The 22,672-nt window shown below is 43.9% G+C and overlaps 1 protein-coding gene and 1 long non-coding RNA gene across 2 annotated transcripts in view; both read left to right on the forward strand.

Moving 5' to 3' along the window:
- The window catches only part of elovl6 (ELOVL fatty acid elongase 6), a 112,287-nt gene that overhangs the window by 16,368 nt on the left and 73,247 nt on the right, over window positions 1-22,672 (forward strand). The window lies entirely within an intron of this gene.
- The window catches only part of LOC122553653, a 5,360-nt gene continuing 2,458 nt past the window's right edge, over window positions 19,771-22,672 (forward strand). The window contains exon 1 of the long non-coding RNA XR_006312785.1: window positions 19,771-20,030. This is a non-coding gene — a long non-coding RNA (uncharacterized LOC122553653). The remainder of the gene's footprint in view (window positions 20,031-22,672) is intronic.

Raw genomic sequence — 22,672 nt, forward strand, 5'->3', positions numbered from 1 at the left:
CCTTCTTTCCCCCCCCCCTCAGAATCTCATCCTCCTACCTTCCTATGTCATTGGTACCAATGAGTATAATGACCTCCTGCTGGGCACCCTCTCTGAGACATCCATGATCCTGGCAGCAGGAAGGCAACCAGCCTCACTTTCTCACTGCTGGCCACAGAGGCAACTTCAGAATCGTACTTTATACCATTTCCCGAATCTCATCCTCCTACCTTCCTATGTCATTGGTACCAATGAGTATAATGACCTCCTGCTGGGCACCCTCTCTGAGACATCCATGATCCTGGCAGCAGGAAGGCAACCAGCCTCACTTTCTCACTGCTGGCCACAGAGGCAACTTCAGAATCGTACTTTATTACCATTTCCCTACCTTTTCCTTATACCATTTTCCCTCCAAAATATTTAGCTGCTTCCTCTTCTAAAGGTATTATGTATTCCGTTCCACCACACTTTTCAGTTAAAATAGTCCACGTTCTAACAAACTTCTGCAAAATGAAATTCTAAATACCACTGCTTCTTTTGTAATGATTACCTTACATTTATGCCATCTATTTGCAAAATAAGCTAGAAAGATTGTCCACCTAGGTCTAGCAAAGGCCTCAATTTCAAGCAGTTCCTAGGTTTCATCTTTCGAAAAGAATCCCAGTTTCACTTTTTTTTACCCCTTACAACCAAGTCTATCATCTTAGAAAGAAAATCTCTTCTAAACCTGTTTCATGACATTGACTTTGTTCCTAAAATAAGACATAAAATGGGGAAACCAAAATTGTAAGCTATAGGAATTAGTTGCAGCTGCAAAGAATGATTTGTCAATTAACTTGATATCAGTAATAGAAAATATCCATTTCTCAGGTCATTAGGAAAGATAACACTTCGAAAATCAGAATATGATTTGGCAGAATCAGCACTTATTCATGATAACAAACGCATTTCCTAAATCTATTGTAGGTTTTCACTGTGATTCCCATAGAGACTAATTTTTTTAAAAAATTCCCCCAAAACGACAACGAAACAAAGTACAAGATTTCACATTTCAAGATTGAAACTTTATTGCTGGAACAGCACAGCAAGTCAGGCAGCATCCAGGGAACAGGAGATTCGACGTTTCGGGCACAGGCCCTTCTTCAGGAATGAGCAGAGAGTGTTCAGCAGGAGAAGATAAAAGGTAGGGAGGAGGGACTTGAGCTGGATGTGGGGGCGGGGTTAGGCCTGGGGGCGGGGACAGAGGTCGGCGTGGGGGCGGAGTTGGACATGGTGATGGCATTGACCCGAGAACGTGTGGGAACGAAGGTGAGACCTCTGCTGAGGACTGATCTTTCATCCTCAGAGAGGGGCAAGTCTGGAGGGATGGTGAACACACGGCAGGGCGGGGAGCTAGGACCTGGTGTGGGACTGGAGCTGGATGTGGGGGCGGGGTTAGGCCTGGGGGCGGGGACAGAGGTCGGCGTGGGGGCGGAGTTGGACATGGTGATGGCATTGACCCGAGAACGTGTGGGAACGAAGGTGAGACCTCTGCTGAGGACTGATCTTTCATCCTCAGAGAGGGGCAAGTCTGGAGGGATGGTGAACACACGGCAGGGCGGGGAGCTAGGACCTGGTGTGGGACTGGAGCTGGATGTGGGGGCGGGGTTAGGCCTGGGGGCGGGGACAGAGGTCGGCGTGGGGGCGGAGTTGGACATGGTGATGGCATTGACCCGAGAACGTGTGGGAACGAAGGTGAGACCTCTGCTGAGGACTGATCTTTCATCCTCAGAGAGGGGCAAGTCTGGAGGGATGGTGAACACACGGCAGGGCGGGGAGCTAGGACCTGGTGTGGGACTGGAGCTGGATGTGGGGGCGGGGTTAGGCCTGGGGGCGGGGACAGAGGTCGGCGTGGGGGCGGAGTTGGACATGGTGATGGCATTGACCCGAGAACGTGTGGGAACGAAGGTGAGACCTCTGCTGAGGACTGATCTTTCATCCTCAGAGAGGGGCAAGTCTGGAGGGATGGTGAACACACGGCAGGGCGGGGAGCTAGGACCTGGTGTGGGACTGGAGCTGGATGTGGGGGCGGGGTTAGGCCTGGGGGCGGGGACAGAGGTCGGCGTGGGGGCGGAGTTGGACATGGTGATGGCATTGACCCGAGAACGTGTGGGAACGAAGGTGAGACCTCTGCTGAGGACTGATCTTTCATCCTCAGAGAGGGGCAAGTCTGGAGGGATGGTGAACACACGGCAGGGCGGGGAGCTAGGACCTGGTGTGGGACTGGAGCTGGATGTGGGGGCGGGGTTAGGCCTGGGGGCGGGGACAGAGGTCGGCGTGGGGGCGGAGTTGGACATGGTGATGGCATTGACCCGAGAACGTGTGGGAACGAAGGTGAGACCTCTGCTGAGGACTGATCTTTCATCCTCAGAGAGGGGCAAGTCTGGAGGGATGGTGAACACACGGCAGGGCGGGGAGCTAGGACCTGGTGTGGGACTGGAGCTGGATGTGGGGGCGGGGTTAGGCCTGGGGGCGGGGACAGAGGTCGGCGTGGGGGCGGAGTTGGACATGGTGATGGCATTGACCCGAGAACGTGTGGGAACGAAGGTGAGACCTCTGCTGAGGACTGATCTTTCATCCTCAGAGAGGGGCAAGTCTGGAGGGATGGTGAACACACGGCAGGGCGGGGAGCTAGGACCTGGTGTGGGACTGGAGCTGGATGTGGGGGCGGGGTTAGGCCTGGGGGCGGGGACAGAGGTCGGCGTGGGGGCGGAGTTGGACATGGTGATGGCATTGACCCGAGAACGTGTGGGAACGAAGGTGAGACCTCTGCTGAGGACTGATCTTTCATCCTCAGAGAGGGGCAAGTCTGGAGGGATGGTGAACACACGGCAGGGCGGGGAGCTAGGACCTGGTGTGGGACTGGAGCTGGATGTGGGGGCGGGGTTAGGCCTGGGGGCGGGGACAGAGGTCGGCGTGGGGGCGGAGTTGGACATGGTGATGGCATTGACCCGAGAACGTGTGGGAACGAAGGTGAGACCTCTGCTGAGGACTGATCTTTCATCCTCAGAGAGGGGCAAGTCTGGAGGGATGGTGAACACACGGCAGGGCGGGGAGCTAGGACCTGGTGTGGGACTGGAGCTGGATGTGGGGGCGGGGTTAGGCCTGGGGGCGGGGACAGAGGTCGGCGTGGGGGCGGAGTTGGACATGGTGATGGCATTGACCCGAGAACGTGTGGGAACGAAGGTGAGACCTCTGCTGAGGACTGATCTTTCATCCTCAGAGAGGGGCAAGTCTGGAGGGATGGTGAACACACGGCAGGGCGGGGAGCTAGGACCTGGTGTGGGACTGGAGCTGGATGTGGGGGCGGGGTTAGGCCTGGGGGCGGGGACAGAGGTCGGCGTGGGGGCGGAGTTGGACATGGTGATGGCATTGACCCGAGAACGTGTGGGAACGAAGGTGAGACCTCTGCTGAGGACTGATCTTTCATCCTCAGAGAGGGGCAAGTCTGGAGGGATGGTGAACACACGGCAGGGCGGGGAGCTAGGACCTGGTGTGGGACTGGAGCTGGATGTGGGGGCGGGGTTAGGCCTGGGGGCGGGGACAGAGGTCGGCGTGGGGGCGGAGTTGGACATGGTGATGGCATTGACCCGAGAACGTGTGGGAACGAAGGTGAGACCTCTGCTGAGGACTGATCTTTCATCCTCAGAGAGGGGCAAGTCTGGAGGGATAGTGAACACACGGCAGGGCGGGGAGCTAGGACCTGGTGTGGGACTGGAGCTGGATGTGGGGGCGGGGTTAGGCCTGGGGGCGGGGACAGAGGTCGGCGTGGGGGCGGAGTTGGACATGGTGATGGCATTGACCCGAGAACGTGTGGGAACGAAGGTGAGACCTCTGCTGAGGACTGATCTTTCATCCTCAGAGAGGGGCAAGTCTGGAGGGATAGTGAACACACGGCAGGGCGGGGAGCTAGGACCTGGTGTGGGACTGGAGCTGGATGTGGGGGCGGGGTTAGGCCTGGGGGCGGGGACAGAGGTCGGCGTGGGGGCGGAGTTGGACATGGTGATGGCATTGACCCGAGAACGTGTGGGAACGAAGGTGAGACCTCTGCTGAGGACTGATCTTTCATCCTCAGAGAGGGGCAAGAGACATTTCAAGAGACTTTAATCAAACAATTGAAATCTACACCAAGTAAGCATTAGTTAACATGCAACTAATGCATCAAAATAAAGAAAATGTACATTCACATTAACTGAATACTACAACTGGGATATGTCTTACAACTCCTTTCACCGCGTGGAGTACTCCTGGCAGATAGGTTGCATCAGAACAAGTCCAAAGTTGTTGCCATTTTACTGTTCACTGTTACATTATGCCAATACTTAAGAACTCTTCAAAAACCATTCCACTCACCCAGCTCTCCTGATGTGATTGCCACCAGCAAGACCCACCTTGCAACTCCTTGTTCTTTAAATTTCCAAAGTTGCCATGTTTTGTCTCCTTCAAACAGAAAGCCAACTCTCAAAAGCATCTTGCTTGTTAAGCATCCTTCAATACCCTGGTTGTTCTCTCTCTCTCTCTCTCTCTCACACACACACACGCACTCTTGCGCACTCTCACACACGAAAAGGTAGCTGTCTCAATATTCCTTTTATGGTGTATAGCTGTGAAGCCATTCAAAGGGGCAGCACATACCAAACGACATTCGGATGCATTGACTTTGTCATGCATGGACCTTGGAGGTCTGCACAGCATCATGAACATTAGGAGTGAAAAATGTTAATGAATATTTCAACAGGTTTGAATTTCTTCCCTCATGACAGCCAAATGATCCTAGCCAAATGATATTGTCTTGAGCTGAACAGAATTTTAAGATATTTTAAAACATAACTGCCTTTTAAAGTTCATAATAGATGGTATAATTAAGAGAGAGGAGATAAGGGAGGACCCAGCATAAGTAGAGTATTTGCATATCTTTGAGAAAAATCATTACAATGCTTCTAAAGTCAAGGATAGTAAGTGGAGGACAACTTGAGGGGATTGTAAAGAAATATAAAAAATTGAAAATCAGTTGGCAAGAAAATGGTGGTTGGAATATAGCATGGAAAAAGTGTAAAGATTTACTCATTAGAAAGAAAAATAAAATTTAAAAAAAATGTCAAGTCTGGGAATTATTGGTATTCAGAGAGATATGTTCTTGCCTCGAAGACAGCAGTAAAGATACAACTGGGAGGAGAGATTGAGTAGATGTGGCCTACAATATGTAGAAGAATGAGTAGAGATTGTATTGAAAAGATATACAATTCTTAAAGGACGGACATGATAGATGCTCAAATGCCTTTCATAAGAGTGAACAAAAGGGTGCAGTGTCAAATTAAGAATTCAAAGATTAAGGGTTGAGATGAGAAATTTCTTTATTCAAAAAATTGCAGAGTCTTAAAGCTCTTTATCCCTATAGGCTGTGGATACTTGAATGATTAAATTAGTGAGTTGGGAATAGTGCAGCAAAGTGAGCTAAGGCAGAAGATCAGGCACAATCAAAGTGAACAGCAGAATAGGCTCGAAAGGCCAAACTATCTAGTCTTTCTCCTATTTCATATGCTTTGAAGGAATCTCTACAAATTAGATTAGATTAGATTACAGTGTGGAAACAGGCCCTTCGGCCCAACAAGTCCACACCGACCCGCTGAAGCGAAACCCACCCATACCCCTACATTTACCCCTTACCTAACACTACGGGCAATTTAGTATGGCCAATTCACCTGACCTGCACATCTTTGGACTGTGGGAGGAAACCGGAGCACCCGGAGGAAACCCACGCAGACACGGGGAGAACATGCAAACTCCACACAGTCAGTCGCCTGAGGCGGGAATTGAACCCGGGTCTCTGGCGCTGTGAGGCAGCAGTGCTAACCACTGTGCCACCGTGCCGCCCAAATTCTGCACAAATTTAGCACAAATTCTGTTTCCATAAAAGAACAGGAACAGGGTTTGGGAGGAAGAGGCAGGCTGATAGTAGTGACTCGCCCTGCAAGTTTCTTAATTGTGCAGTACAGTAGCAAGCCTACATCAATATAACAGTCATTGAAGTAGCAAATTCACTAAACTAAAATGAAGGTTAACAGGCACTCATTTATCAAACAAATGTTGTTAGCCTGTCAAACAAGGATTTTTTTGATAATATGAACTCAACTGCTACTTGCTGCAGTTGCCATGGCTTCTATTAGATTCCTGTGGAGATGGCAGAAGAGTGGAACTAAAAATAATAGATGTTTCTCAAACACTTCAATGAAACGATCATCTTCTGAAATACATTATCAGAGAGCAGGAGCTAAACAAGAAGAATTGATAGCACCTTCTGTAACATTTCCGTGCAGAATCTAGGATTGTTTATTAATTTTGAGTAAAACTTTGAAAAGCAATTGCTTGATCATTTATTAGTATAATGTGGAGGTGCCCATGTTGGACTGGGGTGGACCAAGTCAGAAATCACACGATGCCAGTTTATAGTCAAACAGGCTTATTTGAAATCACAAGCTTTCGGAGCATAGCTCCTTCGTCAGGTGAAGCACACAACACAACTTGTGGGCAGAGAGATCAAGGGGAGAGAGATCAAAAGATTATACAAATGATGTGAGGTGGAGTGTTGAATAATAGTTCTGATTTAATGCGGTAGTTCCATTCTCGTGCAATCCCTTGTTAAAAATAAAAAAAATCGCATAGTGGCAGCACCATTTAAACTAATGGGGCCAGAATCACATTATAACCATTTCACGCTTTAAAAGTTCGCACTTTAGAAACAGTGTCCCCAGTTCGTCAACTGCATTATAGTGAATTCGTGTTAACGAAACGAGTGTTATACGAGAATGGCCTGTAGGCCTCTGCAGGTGACCAAGGGTGTTACTCGGTATGAGTAAAGTGTCAATGGCCAAATAATAACCGAAGGAATGGCCTATACTTGAATGAGGCAGAGAGATAATTAGTAAAAATTAAAAATAAAACGTGGTGCTAGAGACAAAACAAATGACTGGAATAACATGGAACAAAAAACAGGAGCTGCTGGAAATGCCCATTAGGTCTGGCAGCCTCTGGTGAAGGACCCAAAATGTAACTGATTTTCTTCACAGATACCAGCAGACCTGTTTACTCTCCCACCCCCCTCCCTCTCCAAAAAGGTAGAGAAATCATAACATTTTAACAAGGTAGTGGTGTCAAAGTGGGACAGTTCAGAAGATGTTACTGATATAAAAGTGTAGTGGGGTCAAAAGTAGCACAACATGAACGTAAGATCACAGCTTCATGAGTATGGAACTTGGCTATTACTTTCTGCTCAGCGATTGTGTGTTGTGTATCTTGAAGGCTGCTTTGGAGGACACTCATCCAAAGACCAGAAGCTGAATGTCATTTGACTGGTGAATTGTTCTCTGGTAATCCAAGATGGATAACAGGAGAAAATTGTGACTGAGAGAACTGGTCCTTTTTTGGGGTATTTTAGGTGTTGGAGGTCATTCCAGGAGCAGCAATTAATCTTTAAAAGCTGTTGCATTGTTTTGGAATTTTGAGGGAAAGAAGATCCAAACAATGGCACTTTAAAAAGGAGGAAGGTAGCCAAAGAGGTGACCACATCGTCAGAGAAAGAAACCAATGCTGCTGTCTGACACAGCAGTGAATGTGCACAAATACTGCCTTTGCTGTTTGAGTTCAGTTATTTCTGGACATCGGAGTGCATCCAGGAAAAATTAAACAGCGAAATTCGCAGCTGACCTTGGAGGCACCTGTGTGGGAGAGCTCACGGCACAGGTGCATACTTTTTAAGGGTGGTACAGTGGCTCAGTGGTTAGCACTGCTACCTCACAGCACCAGGGACTCTGGTTTGATTCCTATCTGTGTGGAGTTTGCATATTCTTCCTGTGTCTGTATGGGTTTCCTCTGGGTGCTCTGGTTTCCTCCCATAGTCCAAAGTTATGCAGGTCAGGTGAATTGGCCATGTTAAATTGCCCAGAGTGTTAGCTGCATTAGTCAGAGGTAAATGTAATGGAGGGGAATGGGTCTGGTTGGATTACTCTTCAGAGGGTCGGTGTGGACTTGTTGGGCTGAAGGGCCTATGGGGAATCTAATCTAATAAAATGTAACTTTGCTGAAAATCTACAATAGCGAGTAGAGTGGATTCTTTCTTGATTATGTTTTAAGGAGATCTGTCTCTTTTTTTTTAAATTTTAAAAATGTAAGTCATAAGTATTAAGTTAGCCTGAAGCAATGTTTTTCTAGAGCAATAAGACAATGCTATTTTCTGGGTCTGTAAATTGGGAAGGAGCAAAGATGGCCTTTAGTAGAGTGATGTGCTCTTCCTGTAGGATGTGGCAGATTAGGGAGAGTTTCCATGTTATTGATGATTGTGTCTGTAGGACGTGTACTTAGGGAGGATATTCTCGGGAATACATCCAGGGAGATTATTCGGATGGAACTGAGAAATGAGAAAAGGATGGTCACTTTATTGGGATTGTACTGTAGACCCACAACAGTCAGTGGGAAATTGAGAAACAAATTCATAAAAACATTTCAGTTATTTGTAAGAATAATAGGGTGATTATGGTCAGGGATTTTAACTTTCCAAACATAAACTGGGATTGCCATAGTGTTAAGGGTATAAATGGAGAGGAATTTGTGTGTACAAGAAAATTTTTTGATTCAGTATATGGATGTACGAGAAGATGCATTCACTACAGATGGTGCAAACTTGACCTACTGTTGGGAAATAAGGCAGGGCAGGTGACAGGTGTCAGTGCACTTTGTGGCAAGCAACCATAATTCTACTGGTTTTAAAAGGATGAAAAAGCATAGACCGGATCTAAAAGTTAAACTTCTAAATTGAAAGAACACCAATTTTGATGAAATTAGTCAAGAACTTTCAGAAGTTGGGGACAGATGTTTGCAGGTAAAGGGATGGCAAGAAAATGGGAAGCCTTCAAAAGTGAGATAATGAGTCCAGGAACAGTACATTCCTGTAAAGGTGAAAGGCAAGGCTGGTAGGTGTAGGAAATGCTGGATGACTAGAGAAATGAGGTCAAGAGAAAAGAAGCATGTGTCAGGTATAGACAGCAGAGATCGAGTGAATCCTCAGAGTATAAAGGCAGTAGGAATATCATTGAGGGAAATCAGGAGGGCAAAAAGGATAGCTTTGGTAAATAGGGTTAAGGAGAATCCAAAAGCATTTTACAAATACATTAAAGACAAAAGGATAACCAGGGAGAGAATAGGGCCCCTCAAAGATCAACAAGATCGCCTGTATGTGGAATTGCAGAAGAGGGGTGAAGTATTAAATGAGTATTTTGTACCAGTGTTTACTGCGGAGAAGGACATGGAAGGTATACAATGTGGGGAAATAGATGGTGACACCTTGACAAATATATGACAGAGGTGGGGGTGCTGGATGTCTTAAAAGTCAAAGTGGATAAATCCCCAGGACTTGATCAGGTGTACCTTGGAACTCTGTGGGAAGCTAGCGAAGTGATTGTTGGGCCCTTATATTTGTGTCATCAATCGTCACAGGTGAGGTGCCAGAAGACTGGAGGGTTGGCTAATGTGATGTTACTGTTTAAGAAAGGTGGTAAGGAAAAGCCAGAGAACTATAGGCCAGTGATCCTGACATCAATAGAGTCGTAGAGATGTACAGCATGGAAACGGACCCTTTGGCCCAACCCGCCTATGCCGACCAGATATCCCAACCCAATCTAGTCCCACCTGCCAGCACCCGGCCCATATCCCTCCAAACCCTTCCTATCCATATACCTATCCAAATGCCTCTTAAATTTTGCAATTGTACTAACCCCCACTACTTCCTCTGGCAGCTCATTCCATACACGTATCACCCACTGCGTGAAAATGTTAGGACTCTTTTATACCTTTCCCCTTTCAACCTAAACATATGCCCTCTAGTTCTGGACTCCCCCAACATACTTTGCCTATTTATCCTATTCATGCCCCTCATGACGCCTCTGATGCTCCGGGGAAAACAGCCCCAGCCTGTTCAGCCTCCCCCTATAGCTTAAATCCTCCAATCCTGGCAACATCCTTGTAAATCTTTTCTGAACCCTTCCAAGTTTCACAACATCTTTCCAATAGGAAGGAGACCAGCTTTTTGTCATTTATATGAATAATTTGGATGTGAGCATAAGAGGTGCCAAGGAGAGGCAGATGGAGTTGAATTTAGATAAATGTGAGGTGCAGCATTTTGAAACCGCAAATCAGAGCATGACTTACATACCTTTAATGGTAAGGTCCTTGGGAGTATTGCTGAATAAAGAGACCTTGGAGTGCAGGTTCAGAGATCCTTGAAAGTAGAGTAGCAGGTAGATAGGATAGGCATTTGGTATGCTTCCAGTTATTGGTCAGAATGTTGAGTATAGGAGTTGGGAGGTCATGTTCTGGCTATACAGGATGTTGGTTAGGCCACTTTTGGTATACTGTGTGCAATTCTAGTCTCCCTCCTATAGGAAGGATGTTGTGAAACTTGACAGGGTTCAGAAGAAATTTCCAAGTATTTGACCAGGGTTGGCAGATTTGAGTTATAGGGAGAGGCTGAATAGGCTGTGGCTGTTTTCCCTGGAGCTTCGGAAGCTGAGGGGTAACTTAATAGAGTTTTATAAAAGCATGAGGGGCATGGATAAGATATATGGACAAGTTCGTTTCCCTGAGGTGGAGAGAGAGAGAGTCCAGAACTAGATGGTTTAGATATAGGATGAAAGGATTAAAATTTAAAAAGTGAGCTAAGACAGAGGGTGGTGTGTGTATAGAATGAGCTGCCAGAGGAAGTGGTGGAGGCTGATACCCATCCACATGCTTTTTAAATGATGTAATTGTATATGAATAGGAAGGGTTTAGAGGGATATGGGCCATGTGCTGGCCAATGGGAATCTAGGAGATTAGGTTAGGATATCTGGTCAGCATGGATGACTTGGGCCAAAGGATCTTTTTCTATGCTGTACATCTCTATGACTATGACTGGGAGAGAATATCTCTGTCTGGCGATTATTGCACAGTGTCCATTCATCTAGTGTCACAGCAACTGCATGATCTCAACAATATACCATGCTTCGGGGCAAACTTGCCTGCAGCGTATGAGGTAGGCAACACTGGCCAAGTCACATGACTATCTGTCATCTATGTGGTGGTTGATGTTCCCACATGTGATGCTAGTATTTATGTCAATGATCTGACATGTCTTGCAGAGGTTGCCATGGCAGGGTTGTGTGGTTTTGTGATTGATGCCTGGAAGACTAGGTAGTTTGCTGTAAACTATGGTCTGTTTAAGGTTTGACGGTTGATTGAATGCAAGAAGTGGAGGCGTAGGGATGATCTTGGCTTTTCATTATCGATGACATGAAGTATAGGTTTTGGAACACGTTAGAGCTTCCTTTACTGGTTTGGGACCAGAGTCAGACAGCATGGAAAGAAGCCATCCAAATGATTGTAATTGTGCCAGCTGTCCAATTTGTCTTGCTCCTCTGACTTTTTGTTCATGCCATCAGTTTTCTTTTTCAAAAACAAATTCAGTTTGAACTTACTACTGAACTGCTTCCACCACTGGCTGGATAAACAAAAGCAATATTTTCATCTCTCCTAGTTAATCTACCAATTGCTTTAGATCTCTAAGAGGCTAGTTTCTCTTTGCTCCCTTATGTTAAAATGACTGTACTTAATCATTTCTGGGCAACTTCCTCTATTCAAAAATTCAGTTGAAAGTAAGACATGTTTTTAAAATTTCACTCTTGAGATTAGGCTAGCTAGCTACAACATCTATTGCCCATTCCTAATTTCTCTGGTAAATATGATGGTCAACTGTCTTCCTGAATCACTCCTGTCAGTGTGGCAAAGATATTAAAAAAGGACTAATAGAGTCATGGAGATTTACAGCACTGAAACAGACCCTTTGGTCCAACCTGTCCATGCCGACCAGATATCCCAACCCAATCTAGTCCCACCTGCCAGCACCTGGATCATATCCCTCCAAACTTTCCTATTCATATATCCATCCAGGTGCCTTTTAAATATTGCAATTGTACCTTCCTCTGGCAGCTCATTCCATACACATACCACCATCTGTGTGAAAAAGTTGCCCCTTGGGTCTCTTTTATACCTTTTCCTTTCAACCTAAACATATGCCCTCTAGTTCTGGACTCCCCCATCCCAGGGAAAATACTTTGTCTATTTATCCTATCCATACCCCTCATGATTTTGTAAACCTCTATAAGGTCATCCGTCAGCCTTCGACGTTCCAGGGAAAACATCATTCAGGCCTCATTCAGTAGCTCAAATTTTCCAATCCTGGCAACATCCTTGTAAATCTTTTCTGAACCCTTTCAAGTTTCACAACATCCTTCCGATAGGAAGGAGACCAGAATTGCACGCAATATTCCAAAAGTGGCCTAACCAATGTCCAACAGCTGCAGCATGACCTCCTAACTCCTGTACTCAATACTCTGACCAATAAAGGAAAGCATACCAAACACCATCTTCACTATCCTATCTACCTGTGACTCCAATTTCAAGGAGCAATAAACCTGCACTCCAAGGTCTCTTTTTCAACAACACTCCCTAGGACCTTACCATTAAGTGTATGAGTCCTGCTAAGATTTGCTTTCCCAAAATGCAGCACCTCACATTTATCTGAATTAACTCCATCTGTGACTTCTCAGCCCATTGGCCCATCTTGGATTTTCATCTATTGATGCAAAGTTACAGTAATGGTTATCCAATTCAAGTTCAGAACATGTTCTGTGTCTACTGTTAAGCTATTTTACAGGATAAACGCAGTGGGTTTGGAAGGTTTATCCAAGATGCCTTGGTGATTTGCTGCATCGCACTTTGTGGATGCTACACCTTGCAGCCTTGGTGCAGTAGTAATGAATATTTAAAGAGGGGAAGGATCAAGCACACTTTTTTTTAGTCTAGCTGGTTTTGAAGTTGTTACTCAAGTACAAGTTTTTAAAATCACACAACACCAGGTTATAGTCCAACAGGTTTATTTGGAAGCACTAGCTTTCGAAGTGCTGCTCCTTTATCAGGTGGTTGTGATGTAGGATCAACACTCCGAAATCTAGTGTTTCCACATAAACCTGTTGGACTATAACTTGGTGTGTGATTTTAAACTTTGTACACCCCAGTCCAACACCAGCTCCTCCAAATCACAAGTACAAGTTGTTACAGTAATGTCTGTCTGGCCAGTGGATAGCATTACTTATCCTTTTCTAATAAGTCCTACCCAAAATTCTGGTGTTATCCCTGTAAAATGTTTTTCATGCTCTCCAGAGTTTCTTCACCACTTTTATATTATGCTGATTGGAAATGTATCCAGCATTTACTCCCAAGTGTCAATGTGCTAAAACTTCTCTACTTTGCATTTCTATAAAGAAATTCTAATGCTTGGTTTTAAGTTACAGTGAACGTCTAGCCTCCATCACTTTATGTAACCTGTCGTCTTTTTGTCCTCGCAGAATCCTTCTCTCCCTTCGTCCACTGAAATTCATTTTCTCCCCCTCATATAATACATGACTTTCTTACTGGGGTTTTTGTGGCAGTGTCAATGTCCCTACCCCTGCGACAGAAGGTGCAGGGTTCAAGTTCCAGCCAACATGGAGCTGTGTCATAACATGTCTGGACAGGTTGATTTTTTTTCCCTCCCTAAACCTTCCTTTTCTTCCTTACTATTTGTGTTAAAATTCACTTGCCATTTTCCAAGTTTTTTTTTAATGCCTTGTTGAAGCTTATTGCAGTCCTCCTCAGTATGAATTCAGTATTATTGTCCCACTATCAGTGAAATAGTATATCAAAAACATTTGTTCAGCCCATATGCAAATTTCCCATTAGGTGCTACACTAAGGGAAAAATAAGTAACTTTGTCATGCTACAGTTTGAAAGATTTTTTAAATTACTGGTCTTTGTTCCAGTTTGTTTCAAGCTCTACATTCTTTTAGGCTTACCTGCTGTTATTTATCAGCGTTCTTTGAAATGGCCTTTTAAAATTAAACTTAAGCTGGCACAAGCTAACTTAATCCTTTTTGTCCTATCAATTTACCCAAGTACTGTGCTTAGCTTCAGCATTCCATTTATTTCTTTGTACTTCATCAGTGTTAGTACAATTCTGCTGAGCCCTTCAGAATTATAGTTCTGATTTGAAACTCAATTCAATATCCTGATGGCATTTTTTCACTGTGCTTGCCACCACTCCCACAGCATTGAATTTCAAATTGGACTCCACAATACTTTCAGCTCTGCAAATGGATTCCACAGAATCCGTAAACATAAATTTTCTGTTTCTGATGACATACCAAGCATGCTTTCTGTTCCTGTGTCATGTTGTCCAGACAACACCCACAACCATAATTTACATCAAGTACTCATTAAATCAGTGATTTTACCTCTGCTTAGCAATATAAATGTCAATCCTTAACCAAATCAGAATCTTGAAATTAGCTTTTCTGATGTAATTATCATAAACCATATTTTTCTTCTTTATAGATCCTACAAAGGCTTCTGACCTGATCAGATAGGGCACTACCCAGTGAAGACAGAGAATTGATCTTTCTACTTCTCCTTAGTTTTATTTGATCTTTCAACAATGAGGACCTTGCAATCTAGCATGAGGGTAATAAAAATGGCAGTTTTGAAGTCAGTAGTGCTATCAAACGCAAATGTATTTGGCACAACACTCTTTTGTACATATAGTATTTTCTTATTGGTCGATTATTCTTTTCTCCTCTAACGCTGCACTGTATTAGTCCATTAAAAAAACGATAGGTGGAAATCTCTCGAATTGCACAACCAAGTGCAAAAGATAAAATTGTTTAATTTTTAAATTTATACAACTTTCACAGATGATGCTATGTTTGTCACAGAGTGAAATAGAACTTAAATGAGCTTTGCAAAAGCTATTCACTAGTTTGTCATGAATTTGGACTAACTATCAATCTAAAGAAAACAGTGATTACTGCATAGGTTGTATTGACTACACCAGACGTTTCAATAGCCAGCAGCACACTAAGGTTCTGCACAATTTCTATATGTACCCATAATCTCTATGAAGAGATCAATCTTGTATGAAGCTAATGCATTTTAAGCATTAGAATACAACAATAGAAATTATGTACAATTTTGCAACTTTCTTAACCATGATTTCATAGTTAAATGTTCCCAAAAATCTAAACATTACTAAAATATTTGCAGCAAACTACTTGGTGTTATATTGTATTGTTCATAGGTAGCAATGTTATCAATACAAAACCAACATTAATTATTTTTTAAATCAAGGTCTTGCAGTTGTCACCTCAGATTGTGTATTTCCATTTCTGAAATTTGGAGATCATATGCTTGACACTGAGCTAAGAACACTTTAAGCTACTTGACAGTTAAGATATGAGAGTTTAGGGAGACTGAAGATCTGTTACAGGAGCCTGTCTCTCAGATTATGTACTATTCTTAGGTGTTTCTTTTTTGTTCCTTTGCTGCCTCTTCTCACCCATCTGTAGAAATTTCTTGCTACTGGCTCCTTACAGCTCTCTTCTCCATAAAAAGATTTTTTTCCCCTCAGTGCAATCCAACATCCCTTGGTTTGGGATGGAAGTTAATTTTGTTTATAAATACTAATCGTAAGTATGACAGAAATCACCAACTACAACAATGTATTGGGCTAAAGATGCAACATCCATACTGAAGGCTTGAAGAGTTTGATCATTGCATTATATCATTGAACAAATCAGTATATGAGATTGTAAAGCAGGAAACAGGAGCAGCAATTCGCCATTAAACCACTAAGCCTGCTCCACCATTGATTAAGGAAATGGCGTATCTGATTAAGTCCTCAGCTGTACTCTTCAGCCTTCTCCTAGAACCGTCAACTCCCCTGTCAATCAAAAATCACATGACACCAGATTATTAGATTAGATTACTTACAGTGTGGAAACAGGCCCTTCGGCCCAACAAGTCCACACCACCCTGCCGAAGCGCAACCCACCCATACCCCTACATTTACCCCTTACCTCCTACTACGGGCAATTTAGCATGGCCAATTCACCTGACCTGCACATCTTTTGGACTGTGGGAGGAAACCGGAGCACCCGGAGCAGACACGGGGAGAATGTGCAAACTCCACACAGTCAGTCGCCTGAGTTGGGAATTGAACCCGGATCTCTGGCGCTGTGAGGCAGCAGTGCTAACCACTGTGCCACCGTGCCGCCCATAACAGGTTTATTTGAAAGCATAAGCTTTTAGAGCCATAGGTGCTAGTGAGAGAATATATTGAACACAATTTATAAGTAAAAGATCAAAGGGTGATACAAGTGATGTGAATGTACTGAACGAACCGAGATGGCAAAAATCTGACTAACTCAGCATTGGATATATGCAATGACCCAGCATCCACTGCTCTTTATGGAAGAGATGAACAACTCAGATGAAATTCTTCCCATACTTAAAAAAACTCAAACTAGATCATGATATAAATATTCAACACATTCATCTGAAATGCCTCTGCAGTCATATTTTAAAAAAACTATTCACAAAACAAATACTTTCAAATGAACTGTAGTATTCATCATATTTCATGATGTAAATTTTAAAGACAGCAGAATATTCTCAAAGGGGTGAGGGATTGGTAGTAGGTCATTGTACGCATTGGAACTAATCTCACAGGAAGGGAAAAGGACAAGATTCTGAAGGGAGAATATAGTGAGTTAGGCAGGAATTTAAAAAGGAAATCCTCAAGTGTGGTAATAGCTGGATTACTCCAAGTGCTGCAAACTAGTGAGGGTAGGAATAGGAGGATAAAGCAGATTAGTGCCTTGCTGAGGAGCTGGTGCAAGGGAGAAGGGGTCACATTCTTGGATCATTGCAATCTCTTCTGGGGTAGAAGTGACTTGTACAAGGATAGATTGCACTTGAATTGGAAGGGGACTAATATACTGGCAGGGAGATTTGCTCATGCCGCTCAGGAGGATGTAAACCAGCAAGGTGTGGTGGAGTTGGGAGGTGATTGCAGGGCAGGGAGACAACAAAGAAAGAGATCATTCTGAGACTGGTACAGTTGGGAAAAGGAGCAAGTCTAAATAATCAAGATTTGCAGGAACAAAGCAGAGAACAAGGTAGGACTGTAAATTAAAATGCATTTACTTCAATGCAAGAGGCATAGCACGGCAGGCAGATGAACTCAGGGCGAGGTTGGGAAGATGGGGCTGTGATATCATAACAATTACAGAGATGTGGGTCAGGGATGGACAGGACTGGCAGCTTAATCTTCCAGCATAGAAATGCTATAGGAAGGATAGAAAGGGGGCAACAAAGGACGGGTAGTGGCATTTTTGATAAGGGATAGCATTACGGCTGTACTAAAGGAGGATTTCTTAGGAATACATCTAGGGACATTATTCGGATGGAACCTAGAAATAAGAAAGGGATGATCACCATTGTGCAGCACGGTGGCTCAGTAGTTAGCACTGCTGCCTCTCAGCACCAGCGACTCGGGTTCGATTCCAGCATTGAGTTTGCACGTTCTTCCCGTGTCTGCGCGGGTTTCCTCTGGGTGCTCTGGTTTCCTCCCACAGTCCAAAGATGTGCAGGTTAGGTGAATTGGCCATTCTAAACCATCTATATTGTTAGATGCATTAGTCAGTGGGAAATGAGTCTGGGTGGGTTACTCATCAGAAGGTCAGTGTGGACTTGTTGGCCTGAAGGGCCTGTTTCCATGCTGTAGGTAATCTCATCTCTTTATTGAGATTGCACTATAGACCCACAACAGTCAATGGGAAATTGAGAAACTAATTCGTAAGAATATTTCAGTTATCTGTAAGAATAATAGGGTGATTATGGTCGGGGATTTTAACTTTCCAACATAAATTGGAATTGCCATAGAGTTAAGGGTTTAGATGCAGAGGAATTTGTGTGTACAAGAAAATTTTTGATTCAGTATCTGGATGTACTGAGAAGTTGCATTCACTACAGATGGTGCAAACTTGACCTATTCTTGGGAAATAGGGCAGGATAGGTGACTGAGGTGTCAGTGGGGGAGCACTTTGTGGCAAACGACTGTAATTCTCTTAGTTTTAAAATAGTGATGGAAAAGGATAGAACTGATCTAAAAGTTAAACTGCTAAATTGAATGATGGCCAATTTTGATATTAGACAAGAACTTTCAAACGTTGATTCAGGGTGGATGTTCGCAGGTAAAGGGACAGATGGAAAGAGGGAAGCCCTCAAAAATGTGATAGATAATGAGAGTCCAGAAACAGTATGTCCTGTTAGGGTGAAAGGCAAGGCTGGTAAGTGTAGGAAATGCAGGATGACTAGAGAAATTGAGTTTTTAGTCAAGAAAAATAAGGAATCATGTATCAGCTGAGATTGAGTGAATCCTCAAGAGTATAAAGGCAGGAAGGAATATACTTAAGAGGAAAATTAGGAGAGCACAAAAGGGACACAAGATAGCTTTGGCAAATAGGGTTAAGGAGAATCCAAAGGGATTTTATAAATGCATTAAGGACAAAAGGGTAACTAGGAGAAAAACAGGGCCCTCAAAGATCAGCAAGGCAGCCTATGTATGGAACCTGCAGGAGGTTGGGGGAAGATACTAAATGAGTATTTTGCATCAGTGCTTCCTGTGGAGAAGGACATGGAAGATATGGAATGTGGGGAAAGAGTTGGTGACATCTTGAAAAATGTCCAAAGCACAGAGGTGGTCTTTAATGTCTTAAAACACATAAAGATGGATAAATTCCCAGAATTTAATCAGTTTTACCCTGCAACTCTGTGGGAAGCTAAGGAAGTGATTGCTGGGCCCTTTATGGAGATATTATTATCATCAATTGTCACAGGTGAGGTGCCAGAAAACTGGAGGTGGGCTAACGTGAGGGCACTATTCCAAAAGGGTGGTTAGGAAAAGGGAACTATAGATCGGTGAGCCTGAGATCGGTGGTAGGCAAACTGTTGGAGGCTTCACGAGAAGGACAGGATGCCTGTGTACTTGGAAAGAGAAGGACTGATTAGGGATAGTTGACATGGTTTTGTGTGTGGAAATCAGATCTCAATAACTTGATTTAGTTTTTTGAAATGACAAAAGAGGATTGATGAGTACAGAGCAGTGGACATGATCTGTATGGACATCTCTAAGACATTCCTTCTGGTTAGCAAGGTTAGACTACATGGAATACAGAGACGACTAGCCATTTGGGTACAGAACTATCTCAAAGGTAGAAGATAAAGGGTGGTGACGGGAGGGTTGCTTTTCATGCTTGAGACATGTGACTACTGGTCACAAGGATCAGCCCCGTGTCCACTGTATTTTGTCATTTATATAAATGATTTGGATGTGAACATAAGCATGGTTAATAAGTTTGCAGATAACACCAAAATTGGTGGTGTAGTGGACAAAGATTATGTCAAACTACAACAATGGACCGAGAAGTGGCAGATGGAGTTAAATTTAGATAAATGCAGTACCTCACATTTTGGAAAGTCAAATCAGGGCAGGATTTATACATTTAAAAGGAAGGTCCTGCGGAGTGCTGTTGAACAAGGAGATCTTGGTTCAGAGTTCCTTGAAAGTGGAGTCGCAGGGAGATAGGATAGTGAAGAAGGCATTTGGTATGATTGCCTTTATTGGTGAGAGCATTGAATATAGGAGTTGGGAGGTCATGTGGCTGTATAGGACATTGGTTACACCACTTTTGGAATATTGTGTGCAATTCTGGTCTCCCTCCTATAGGAAGGATGTTGTTAAACTTGCAAGGGTTCAGAAAAGATTTACAGAATGTTGCCAGGTCTGGAAGGTTTCAGCTAGGAGAAAACAAAAGTCAAAACAACAGCAGTTTTAAAAGGGAGAGGAACAGACAAAGGAAGCACATTGTGAGGTCTGTGCAGGAGCGAGAGATAGAAACTGACACATCAATGAACCTGCGAAGTTACTGTCTTTGCTGTTTGAATTCATGTATCGCTGGACATCAGAGTGCATCTGGGAAAATTAACAAACGGTGAAATTCACAGCTTATCTTGGAGGAATACTTTTGGGAGAGGTCACAGCACAGAAACAGGTAAGTGAATTTCTTTAAGTGTGACCTTCCAGCAACTCTGCAGTAGTGAATAGAGTGGGTTCTTTCTTATATGTTTTATTGAGATAAGTTTTGATTGAAAGAATCAAAAATGGTCTTTGGTAGAGTGAAATGCTCTTTTTGTCAGATGTGGGAGTTTAGGGAGAGTTTGTGTTTCTGAGGATTATATATGAAATAATTGCTGTTGGTTACAAATTCTATAAGATCGAATGGATCTGTTACAGAGACAGACACAATGAGGAATTACAAAAGCAAGGGGATGTAGTGGATGGCAGTTACAGGAAAGGAGAAATGGTGCAGGTGCAGGTACAGTCACATAGATGGATTTACTTCAGGAAAGCTAAGAGAGGTAGGCAGTTAGTGCAGGAGTCTTCTGGCTATTCTGATTTCAAACAAGTATGCTGTTTGGAAAATGTAGGGAGTGATAGATTCTCAGGGGAATGCAGCACAACTAGCCAAGTTTCTGGCATTGAAACTGGCTGTCATGCAATGAGGGGTACGTCAGGTTCCAAGAGATCAATTGTGTTAAGGGACTATCTAGTCCGAGGTACAGAGAGACATTTCTGTGGCCAGTAGCGAGAAAGGAGAATGATGTGTTGCCTTGCTGGTGTCAGGATCAAGGATGCCTCAAGAGAGGCTGCAGAATATTCTCAAGGAGGAGAGGGACTAGCAGGAGGTCATTGTACACATTCGAACCAATGACATAGGAAGGGAAGGTGATGAGATTCTGAGGGGAGAATAGAGAGAGTTAGGCAGGAATTTAAAAATGAGATACTCGAGAGTAGTATTATCTGGATTACTCCCGGTGCTCCGAGTGAGGGAGGATAGGAATAAGAAGACAGAGCAGATGAATGCATGGCTGAGGAGCTGGTGTATGGGAGAAGGATTTACATTTTTAGATCGTTGCAATCTTTTGTGGGGTATAAGTGACCTGTACAAGGATGAATTGCACCCGAATTGGAAGGGGACTGACACACTGCCAGGAAGATTTTCTAGAGCTGCTCAGAAGGAATTAAACTATTAAGGTGAGGGTGGGACCCAGGGAGATAATGAGGAAAGAGATCATTCTGAGATTGGTACAGTTGAGAACAGAAGTGAGGCAAGCAGTCAAGGCAGGCAGGGACAAAGCAGAGAACAAGGTAGGACTGATAAACTGCATGTATTTCAATGCAAGAGGCCTACCAGGGAAGGCAGATGAACTCAGCGCATGGTTAGGAACATGGGACTGGGATATCATAGCAATTGCAGAAACATGGCTCAGGGAATGACAGGACTGGCAGTTTAATGTTCCAGGATACAAATGCTACAGGAAAGACAGAAAGAGAGGAGGCGAAGTGATGTTTTTGATAAGTGATGTTTTTCATTACAGCTGTACTGAAGGAGGATATTCCTGGAAATATATCCAGGGAAGTTACTTGGGTAGAACTGAGAAATACGAAAGGGATGATCACCTTATTGAGATTGTATTGTAGACCTCCTAATAGTCAACAGGAAATTGACTGACCATTTGTAAGGAGATGTTAGTTATCTGTAAGAATAATAGAGTGGTAATGGTCGTGGATTTTAACTTTCCAAACATAGACTAGGACTGCCAGAGTGTTAAGGGTTTAGATGAAGAGGAATTTGTTAAGCAAGCACAAGAAAATTTTCTGATTCAACATGGGGATATAGCTACTGGAGAAGGTGCAAAACTTGACCTACTGTTGGAACATAAGGCAGTGCAGTTGAGCGAAATGTCAGTGGGGGCGAGCACTTTGTGGCCAACAACCATATTTCTATTAGTTTTAAAATAGTGATGGAAAAGGATAGACCAGATCTAAAAGTTGAAGTTCTAAATTGGAGGAAGGCTCATTTTGACGGTATTAGGCAAGAACTTTCAAAAGCTGATTGGGGGCAGATGTTCGCAGGAAAAGGAACGGCTGGAAAATGGAAAGCCTTCAGAAATGAGATAACAAGAGTGTAGACACTGTATATTCCTGTCAGGGTGAAAGGAAAGGGTGGTCGGTGTAAGGAATGCTGGATGACTAAAGAAAGCGAGGGTTTGATTCAGAAAAAGAAGGAAGCATATGTCAGATATAAACAGGATAAATCGAGTGAATCCTTAGAATATGAAGGCAGTAAGAGGGAAATCAGGAGGACAAAAAGGGGGCACGAATTAGCTTTGGCAAATAGGGTTAAGGGGAATCCAAAGGGTTTTTACAAATACATGAAGGACAAAAGGGTAACTAGGGAGAGAATAGGGCCCCTCAAAGATCAGCAAGGCAGCCTTTGTGTGGAGCCACAGGAGATGGGAGAGATACTAAATGAGTATTTTGCATCAATGTTTACTGTGGAAAAGGACGTGGAAAATATAGAATGTAGGGAAATAGATGGTGACATCTCCAAAAAAGTCCATATTACAGAGGAGGAAGTGCTGGATGTCATGAAACGCAGATGCAATAGATGATGTGTGTGGAGGTGCAGGTGAATTTGTGGCGGATGTGGAAGTATCCCTTGGGGCCTATATTTCCCTCCCCTCCCCTATCAGCATTCCGTAAAGACCACTCCCTCCGTGACTCCCTCGTCAGGTCCACACCCCCACCAACCCAACCTCCACTCCCGGCACCTTCCCTTGCAACCACAAG

Source organism: Chiloscyllium plagiosum, chromosome 1 (assembly GCF_004010195.1).
Source record: "Chiloscyllium plagiosum isolate BGI_BamShark_2017 chromosome 1, ASM401019v2, whole genome shotgun sequence".
NCBI classification, from domain to species: Eukaryota; Metazoa; Chordata; class Chondrichthyes; order Orectolobiformes; family Hemiscylliidae; genus Chiloscyllium; species Chiloscyllium plagiosum.